This window comes from Bison bison, unplaced genomic scaffold (assembly GCF_000754665.1).
Source record: "Bison bison bison isolate TAMUID 2011002044 unplaced genomic scaffold, Bison_UMD1.0 scf7180017864183, whole genome shotgun sequence".
NCBI classification, from domain to species: Eukaryota; Metazoa; Chordata; class Mammalia; order Artiodactyla; family Bovidae; genus Bison; species Bison bison.
The window spans coordinates 1675133-1683111 of record NW_011494755.1 but is presented as its reverse complement, the minus strand read 5'-3'; the positions used below and the strand labels follow the sequence as shown (position 1 = coordinate 1683111).

Sequence of the window (7979 nt, the reverse complement as noted above, 5' to 3'; positions counted from 1 at the left end):
CTTAAGTGTCAAAAAAGCACTCTGAATGAGGAGAGAAGAATACAAATACATCACTTCTGTTATAAAAAATGCTTGATTTCTTTTAATCCCCAGAGTCCAATTATTTTCTTTTCAAATTTAAGGGTATTGTCTGCACTATTAATTAAGGGTTCAGTTCATTTCAGTCCTTCAGTCGTGTCTGACTCTGCAACCCCATGAACCGCAGCCAGGCCTCCCTGTCCATCACCAACTGCCGGAGTCTACCCAAATCCATGTCCATTGAGTTGGTGATGGCATCTACCCATCTCATCCTTTGTCATCTCCTTTTCCTCCTGCCCTCAATCTTTCCCAGCATCAGGGTCTTTTCAAATGAGTCAGCTCTTTGCATCAGGTGGCCAGAGTATTGGAGTTTCAGCTTCAACATCAGTCCTTCCAATGAACACCCAGGACTGATCTCCTTTAGGATGGACTGGTTGGATCTCCTTGCAGTCCAAGGGACTCTCAAGAGTCTTCTCCAACACCACAGTTCAAAAGCATAAATTCTTCTGCGCTCAGCTTTCTTTATAGTCCAACTCTCACATCCATGCATGACAACAGGAGAAACCATAGCCTTGACTAGACGGACCTTTGTTGACAAAGTAATGTCTCTGCTTTTTAATATGCTGTCTAGGTTGGTCATAACTTTCCTTCCAAGGAGTAAGCGTCTTTTAATTTCATGGCTGCAGTCACCATCTGCAGTGATTTTGGAGCCCCCCAAAATAAAGTCTGACATTGTTTCCACTGTTTCCCCATCTATTTGCCATGAAGTGATGGGACCAGATGCCATGATCTTAGTTTTCTGAATGTTGATTTTTGAGCCAACTTTTTCACTCTCCTCTTTCACTTTCATCAGGAGGGTAGTTACCTATTAATTTGAGTACTTAAAAAAATATCTATCTATAGTATTTCTCTCTTTCTCTTTTATCTACTCTCTACTCCATATATTTTTTATCTAATGAATTCTAATCCTCTCTCTTCTCTGTCCCTTTTGTCTCCTGCTTCTTGAAAAATAGCACAGCAGAGTTAGTTATTTAATCCCATCTCTCTCCTTCAATAATCTTATACAGGAGGCCAGGGATGGAGATGAGAAGAAAGATTTTCAAGTAAGGGAACTATATGAGATACAGTGTTTGTGGAGTGGGGAGTGGGCAAAAGGAAGAAAGGAATGGGGAGATGGAGAAGATCCAAAGGCCTTCTGTGTAATGTTTGCAAAAGTCTTTGTAGGTTTTCTAAAGGAACTTTGAGGGATTGCTTCTTCGTAAGCAATGGAGAACCATAGGAAGTTTTTTGGAGGGGAGATTTGATTAGATACTTTTTGGCTTTGTGTTGATTTGATTAGATTTTTCCCTTCAAGCAAAAATTACTCAATCGTGGTAGGAAAGATAAATAGGAAGAAGAAGAAACTAAAGGCAGGGATAACAATTTGGAGGTTACCCAGAACTTTGGTGTGATTTTAGACAAGTGAGGATGAAGAGGACAGGGCAGATTAAAGAGATATTTAGGAGATTCAATTGGCTTGGGTGCTTTTTAGAATGAGAAGAAAAAGATGGGGACACAGAGAGGAAAAGCCAAACAAGTATGACTATAATTTTCCACAGTCAATATGTGGATCCATCATTGAATGAAATTAAAACACAAGATGCATATGGAGGAGGGAGATTTGAAAGGAAGATTAAAAAATTGGTTTGAGATTTAGTTGCAGAATATCTTGTTCAGTGTTGTGCTGGTAAATGTTAAAACTGGCTTTCAAAAAAAAAAAGAAAAGAAAAAAGAGAGAGAGACTGAAAGACAGGAAGAAAGGAAAGCCCTGATTGTATCAGATTTCAGTGGTGTTAATATTCCCATGATGGGCTGATTGTAAGTTCACTCTATGAAAGTTACTTATTGCAGAGTCGGGAAGAGATATACATACACAGTAACCAATTATGAGCTGGAATGAGCGCACCACTGGTCTTGCTGGATGCTCCATGCTGTATGGGGGGTGGGGGTGGGGCACCGTCTCAGAGCACAGCAAAGAGATGAGAGCTGGGGATACCCAGTTTACCTGAAGCCAAGGGAGTGGATTGTGTTTAAAAAAAAGAGAGAGAGAAAAAAACCAGTATTAGAGACATTATATAAGGACAGAGAAAGTCAGGGAAAGAGTTATGAAAGAGGCAGGAGAGTCAGAAGAGAACCAGATTCAGGAAATTCAAGAGAAGAACTAGATTCAGGACGGAAGATGTGGTCATTAGTGTTGAATAGCAGAGATCAGGTAGCCCGGGGACTTAAAGGAGGTCATCAGCGTTACCCATTCAGTGGTCTTTCTATGCTTGAGGTATTTTCTATTTTTCTACATGAAAGTACTTTATAATGATAAGAATGAAAGCACATATACCACTCTCTCTCTTTCTGAGAAAGTCATTAATGGATCTGGAAAGTGGTGGGGGCCAGAGTTTGCCTGAAATGGGCTGGAGACTGAATAAAAGAGAGGGATTACCGAAGAAATTTTTTCAGCAGTTTGGCTCTTAAAAGCAGGAGAGCTTGAAGGGAGAAAGGTTAGAAGGATGGCTTTTAAAAAGAATTATAGTTCATTGATCAACCGGTAAATCAGGGGAATATATCTCTCTATAATCCAGACTAACTGGTTCATCTTAATGACAAGCAGAACAAACTCAGGACCAGAAGCAGTAATGGTTTTGAATCTTGCATGTGTCAATAAGAGTCACATTAATAAAGAAGGGTATTGCACTGGTCTGATTATGTTAAACTTGTAATATTGAAAGCTTATGCAACACCTGGTTTACTCTACAAATAATGGTGATTCCTTTTCTTTTTCTTTCTTTTTTTTTTTTTTACTATCTTTAGCTTGAAAATTTGCTACTAACCATGTATTGGAATTAAACTGACTCAAATATGAACTGTAGGTCCTTTAATTCCACTTTACATAAAAGAAGAATTGTCTTTTTTCTTCGTTAATTTTGAGGCACCTGTCATTCTTCAGGAATTCTCAAAAAGCCCAGCTATCAGGTCTTCTTAATTGTAACAAGTTCTGCTAAGGAAATTATTTTTAGAATACTTTCTGTTTTATTCTTCATTGACTTCCGATAATACTCTTTTTTTCCCCCAGAGTTTCCAGGAATCAAACAGCATGGTATGCATACCAAAAATACATGTGTGGTGAAAATAATTTATATTTTAAATAATTTTTACATGCACATTTATGTGGGGGTTTCCCTAGTAGCTCAGCTGGTAAAGAATCCTCCTGCAATGTGGGAGACCTGGATTCAATCCCTGGGTTGGGAAGATCTCCTGGACAAGGGCATGGCAATGCACTCCAGTATTCCTGCCTGGAGAATCCCCATGGACAGAGGAGCCTGGCAGGTTACAGGCTATGGGGTTTGCAAAGAGTTGGACATGACTGAGTGACTAAGCACACTTATGTGAACCAGCTAACGAGTGTTATATACCAAAGCAATTTCCAAGCAAAGCCTTTTGGGTAATTCCTAATTTAAAAGGTCTCAATAGAATGATAATCTATAGAGCCATGACCTCTACCAGGGTCTCTAAGACCACAGCTACCTGAATTCTGTAATTAGAAGATGCCAGAGTCATGTCAGAGTAGAACTTCAAGACACTCAGGCTGCACTGACAGAATCATCTTCGCCAGAGATAGCAACGAAGAAGGGCCATTCTGCTTGTTTGGAAAGAGTCACCTAGGGTGGAGACCCAGAGTGCTGGTGTCGGTGTTAGCAGGAACTGAAGGACTTGGGGGGAAGCTTACTGAAGCATACTCAGGAACAAATTGACCTGTGACATTTGAGGGAGAGAAATTCACACTTTTATACTCCCCCAAGGGACACATTCTTTTAACCTCTAACTTTTGAAATTCAGCATATTTTTTCATATGAACCTATCATACTCGCAAAGTGTGGGCTTGATGAAGGCAGAATTAGGTGCTTGTGTCCCTTGGCCAAATCACTTAGTCTCTTTGGGGATTTAGGCTCTTTTATTGGTAGAAACGAACACATCTGATAAGCTTATTTCAGACATTACAGTGTGTACTGAGATGAGCAGATTCTTGATACCATAGGTTGTTCTCAGTTATAAATGATTACATTTGACTTTGGGGCCATCAGTTCAGTTCAGTTCAGTCACTCAGTCGTGTCCAACTCTTTGTGACCCCATGAATCGCAGCATGCCAGGCTTCCCTGTCCATCACCAACTCCCAGACTTCACTGAAACTCACGTCCATCGAGTCAGTGATGCCATCCAGCCATCTCATCCTCTGTTGTCCCCTTTTCCTCCTGCCCCCAATCCCTCCCAGCATCAGAGTCTTTTCCAATGAGTCAACTCTTCACGTGAGGTGACCAAAGTACTGGAGTTTCAGCTTTAGCATCATTTCTTCCAAAGAACACCCAGAGCTGATCTCCTTCAGAATGGACTGGTTGGATCTCCTTGCAGTCTAAGGGACTCTCAAGAGTCTTCTCCAACACCACAGTTCAAAAGCATCAATTCTTCAGTGCTCAGTTTTCTTCACAGTCCAACTCTCACATCCATACATGACCACTGAAAAAACCATAGCCTTGACTAGACGGACCTTTGTTGGCAAAGTAATGTCTCTGCTTTTTAATATGCTATCTAGGTTGGTCATAACTTTCCTTCCAAGGAGTAAGCGTCTTTTAATTTCATGGCTGCAGTCACCACTTGCAGTGATTTTGGAGCCCAAAGAAATAAAATCGGACACTGTTTCCACTGTTGCCCCATCTATTTGCCATGAAGTGATGGGACCAGATGCCATGATCTTCGTTTTCTGAATGTTGAGCTTTAAGCCATAGACCTGTGTATTTAGAATCAATGGCTTTCTTCTCTGGTGCTTTCATCTCCTTCTTGGCCCCATCTCCTTTCTCCAACAGCCTATCCTTGTCTCATGTGTATAGGACTTACTGTCAGTCATTCCCCAGGAAAACAACCTGAGGGGTTACTTTAGTAGGGTGCTCTTGGAAACTATAGCCTTCAGTTTCAGAAACTGATTCAGAAATGATTCTGGTGGTGGGATTTTAAGCACCGTGATAGGTGGGTGGTGGGGTGGGGTGGGACAGGGGATGGAGAGTCAGAGAGTCATAATCACTTCCACAAATCACACTTGGAGTCATAACACCTCCTCCAGGAGCTTTCCTTTATATCTAGAGGTCAGAGAGATTACTTTGAACTCTTTGCTAGACTTGGAATTTTAAAATTTTGTCATGGAAAATTCTTTATAGGCCATAATTGGTACCAGAAAATGACATTAATAGGCAGCTATCAATAGGCTCTTAATTTTACAGAGCCATTCTTCCCAGGAGCTCAAATGAACAAAATTTACTTTCAGAAAACTTCATTGAGTCAGGGAGAGCATTTGTATAGTCTCTTTTGTGGATATAGAAATGGAGGCAGATAATTAGTGGATCATGTGGTTGTCAGATTTGACCCTGGAACCTAGGGACCAGGGTCTCCTCTTGTGGGCCCTGGGCTTCAGAAGGTTTGATTGACTCTGGCCCACCTCAAACTTCATCCCTTCCTAAGGATGAATGGTCCACAGGACCCAGGGTCCAGGTCACCAAGTTATGAGTAGCTGAGACCCCAGAATTGTCCTAAGGCCCTTAAATGCTCTTCCAGGTCCTGCATGGGGCTCCTCACTGGATCCATCCTTAGTGTTGACAGAACCACTGACATGTGGACCTGCATTTAAATCATGGTCTGGAGGGGCTTGTGCAGCTGGGGGTCCAGATGCACACCTGCAGGTTCTTCTGGAATATGATGGAACTGAGGATGGGAAGCAAAGTTGTCCAGGAGCCTGCTCTCCTGCTCTACCACTTTCTTGTTAAAACTCAAGTCAAACCTAAGGAGTCTGGTCGTGAATCCACCCTTCCCAGTTGCTCCAAAGGTATCTCTGTCAAGTAGGAGGAACTTATTTTCCAGTTTGTTAGCTTTATTTATGAGTTAAATATTAAGAGTTAAAGTATGTGGGCCTCCATTTGTACACTTGCTTCTGTTCCTCAAATGTTATGGGCCCTCTTGCTCTTGACTGTCAAGGCCAAAGCCAGAGGAAGAATCTGGAGAACTGGAATGGTTATGTAATTTTACAAGACTGCGATTCTCTAGCCGTAATTTGCGAACCGGTACAAACCAAAATACAAGCCCACGTGTATTTATCTATTACTGCCGACTGAAATGGTGAAAATACAAAGGAAATTAGTCCACATTGCTCGGTTTTCTGTGGCCTCCCTCCTTCTCCTAGTTTGCTAAGGGAAGGAGCAAGACAGTTTTCAGGGGTCCTCCTGGGACTTGGGAGGCCCCAAATTGGGAACCCCAAAGGCTCTTGAATTCCAAAGTCAGAGTTTGCAGTGGAAAACAAAACCAGCCAATTGTCCAGAGGACTGTCCATCTTCTCCCCACTCTGGGCATTTAAAGGAAAAAAAAGACTAAAGGGTTGGCATCCTTCGGGGTTTTAGCCTCTCTTTCTCTTCCCCTTTCCTCTCCTCTCTCCTCCCCCAAGTCCCTCCAGCTGAGTAAATTAACAAAGGAAACAAAAGTTGCTGAAAGAACTAGTTTAGAGAAAGCGATTTTCACTCGTGCTGTTGGCTGCCCTGAACCTGGATGAGAGTCTCTGGAGGGCACAGTCACAAGACCGGCGTTTCCCCCTGTTCCTGCGCAGGCGGGCCGGGCTGGGGCGAGGGGCGCGGACCTACGCCGGGGGTAGGCCGGCTGCACCCCACTGGCGCCCTCCGCCCCCAGCCCCGCGCGCCGCTGGACGTCGCCCGTTTAAGGGGCGGGACGCGGCTCCACGTGCTTTCTACTGAGTGACTGAACTACATAAACAGAGGCCGGGAAGGGGGCGGGGAAGGAGGGAGAGAACAGGCTTTGACCGATAGTAACCCCAGCGCTCAGCGCCGCCGAATCTATAAAAGGAACTAGTCGCGGCAAAACCCCGGTAATTCCGAGGCAGAGTGAGTGCTGCCGGGGCCGGCAGAGACGCGCCGACACCTCTCTCTCCTCGGGCCCAGGTGGGCAGAACAGGGTGCGCCGTGCAACCAGCGCCGCCACAGCCAATTTCTCGGGGCGCTTTGCTCCCTTTACCCCACTTCTTTCCCGAAGGGTTTTTCAAGGGGTTGGGGAAAGAGCCACAAACACAAAAGTGGAAAACAGGTAAGAGTCTCTTGAGCGACTTGGACGTTATTGTTTCGTTTCGGGCCGAGGGGACTTTGGGAAGCTCTGGGTTTCGGGGACTTTAGTCCGAACCCCCACATCCCCACCTCCTGCAGCACAAACAGGGGCTCGTGAATGTGGAGAGGACGTCCTAGGAGGAGCTCTGGCGACCCAAAGACGGGACATCGCTGCGCTCAGGGTTCGCCCGCGGTGGAGCTCGGGGAGCATCTCTGGGCGCGCGGAGACCCGAGCGCAGTAGCTGGGGCGCAGTGGAATCGGGGGCTTCTGGTGGTGCTGGAGGCGCTGCTGCCGGAGTAGGGAGAGTGGCAGGTCTGGCACTGAGCTATTCCCTTTGTTTGGAAGCGCCTGAGCCGGTTGGAACCCTCTCTGGCTGCGGGTCGGCCGGCGCCCACCCGGAAAATTGCCAGCCGTCAGAATCCCCTCTGTTCCTAAGGAGCTAGTCCGGGTTGGGCTCTGATCTGGGAATAGGTCCCCCGCGCCCCCGGACTGGAGCAGCGCTTTCTGGCTCACCAAGAATGCGAGTGGGAGGTGTCCCAAACAGAGTCCTTAGCGCTAGTGGTCTTTTGAGGCCTCGGGGGCTTTGTTTGGTCAGGGGTTCCTGTTCCATAGTCTCCATACGCTTCCAGGAGCTACTGTCTCTGACGCTGTGGGAGGCTGGGGATGGGGGTGGGGGAGACGGGCAGGGCGGAGGGACGAGAGTTTTGTTTCTTTAACAAACGTTAGAAGGGGGGTCTGCGGAAACCTGGAGCTGAGGTGACCATTCCCCTGCCCACCCC

At 45.4% G+C, this 7979-nt stretch overlaps 1 protein-coding gene across 1 annotated transcript in view; it reads left to right on the top strand.

Annotated features, from left to right (window-relative positions):
* Window positions 1-6890: 6890 nt before the first annotated feature.
* Window positions 6891-7979, top strand: part of ABCA1 (ATP-binding cassette, sub-family A (ABC1), member 1) — a 138503-nt gene continuing 137414 nt past the window's right edge. Inside the window, exon 1 of the mRNA XM_010843531.1 lies at window positions 6891-7182. The gene's annotated coding sequence lies outside the window, so the exon portion shown is untranslated. The remainder of the gene's footprint in view (window positions 7183-7979) is intronic.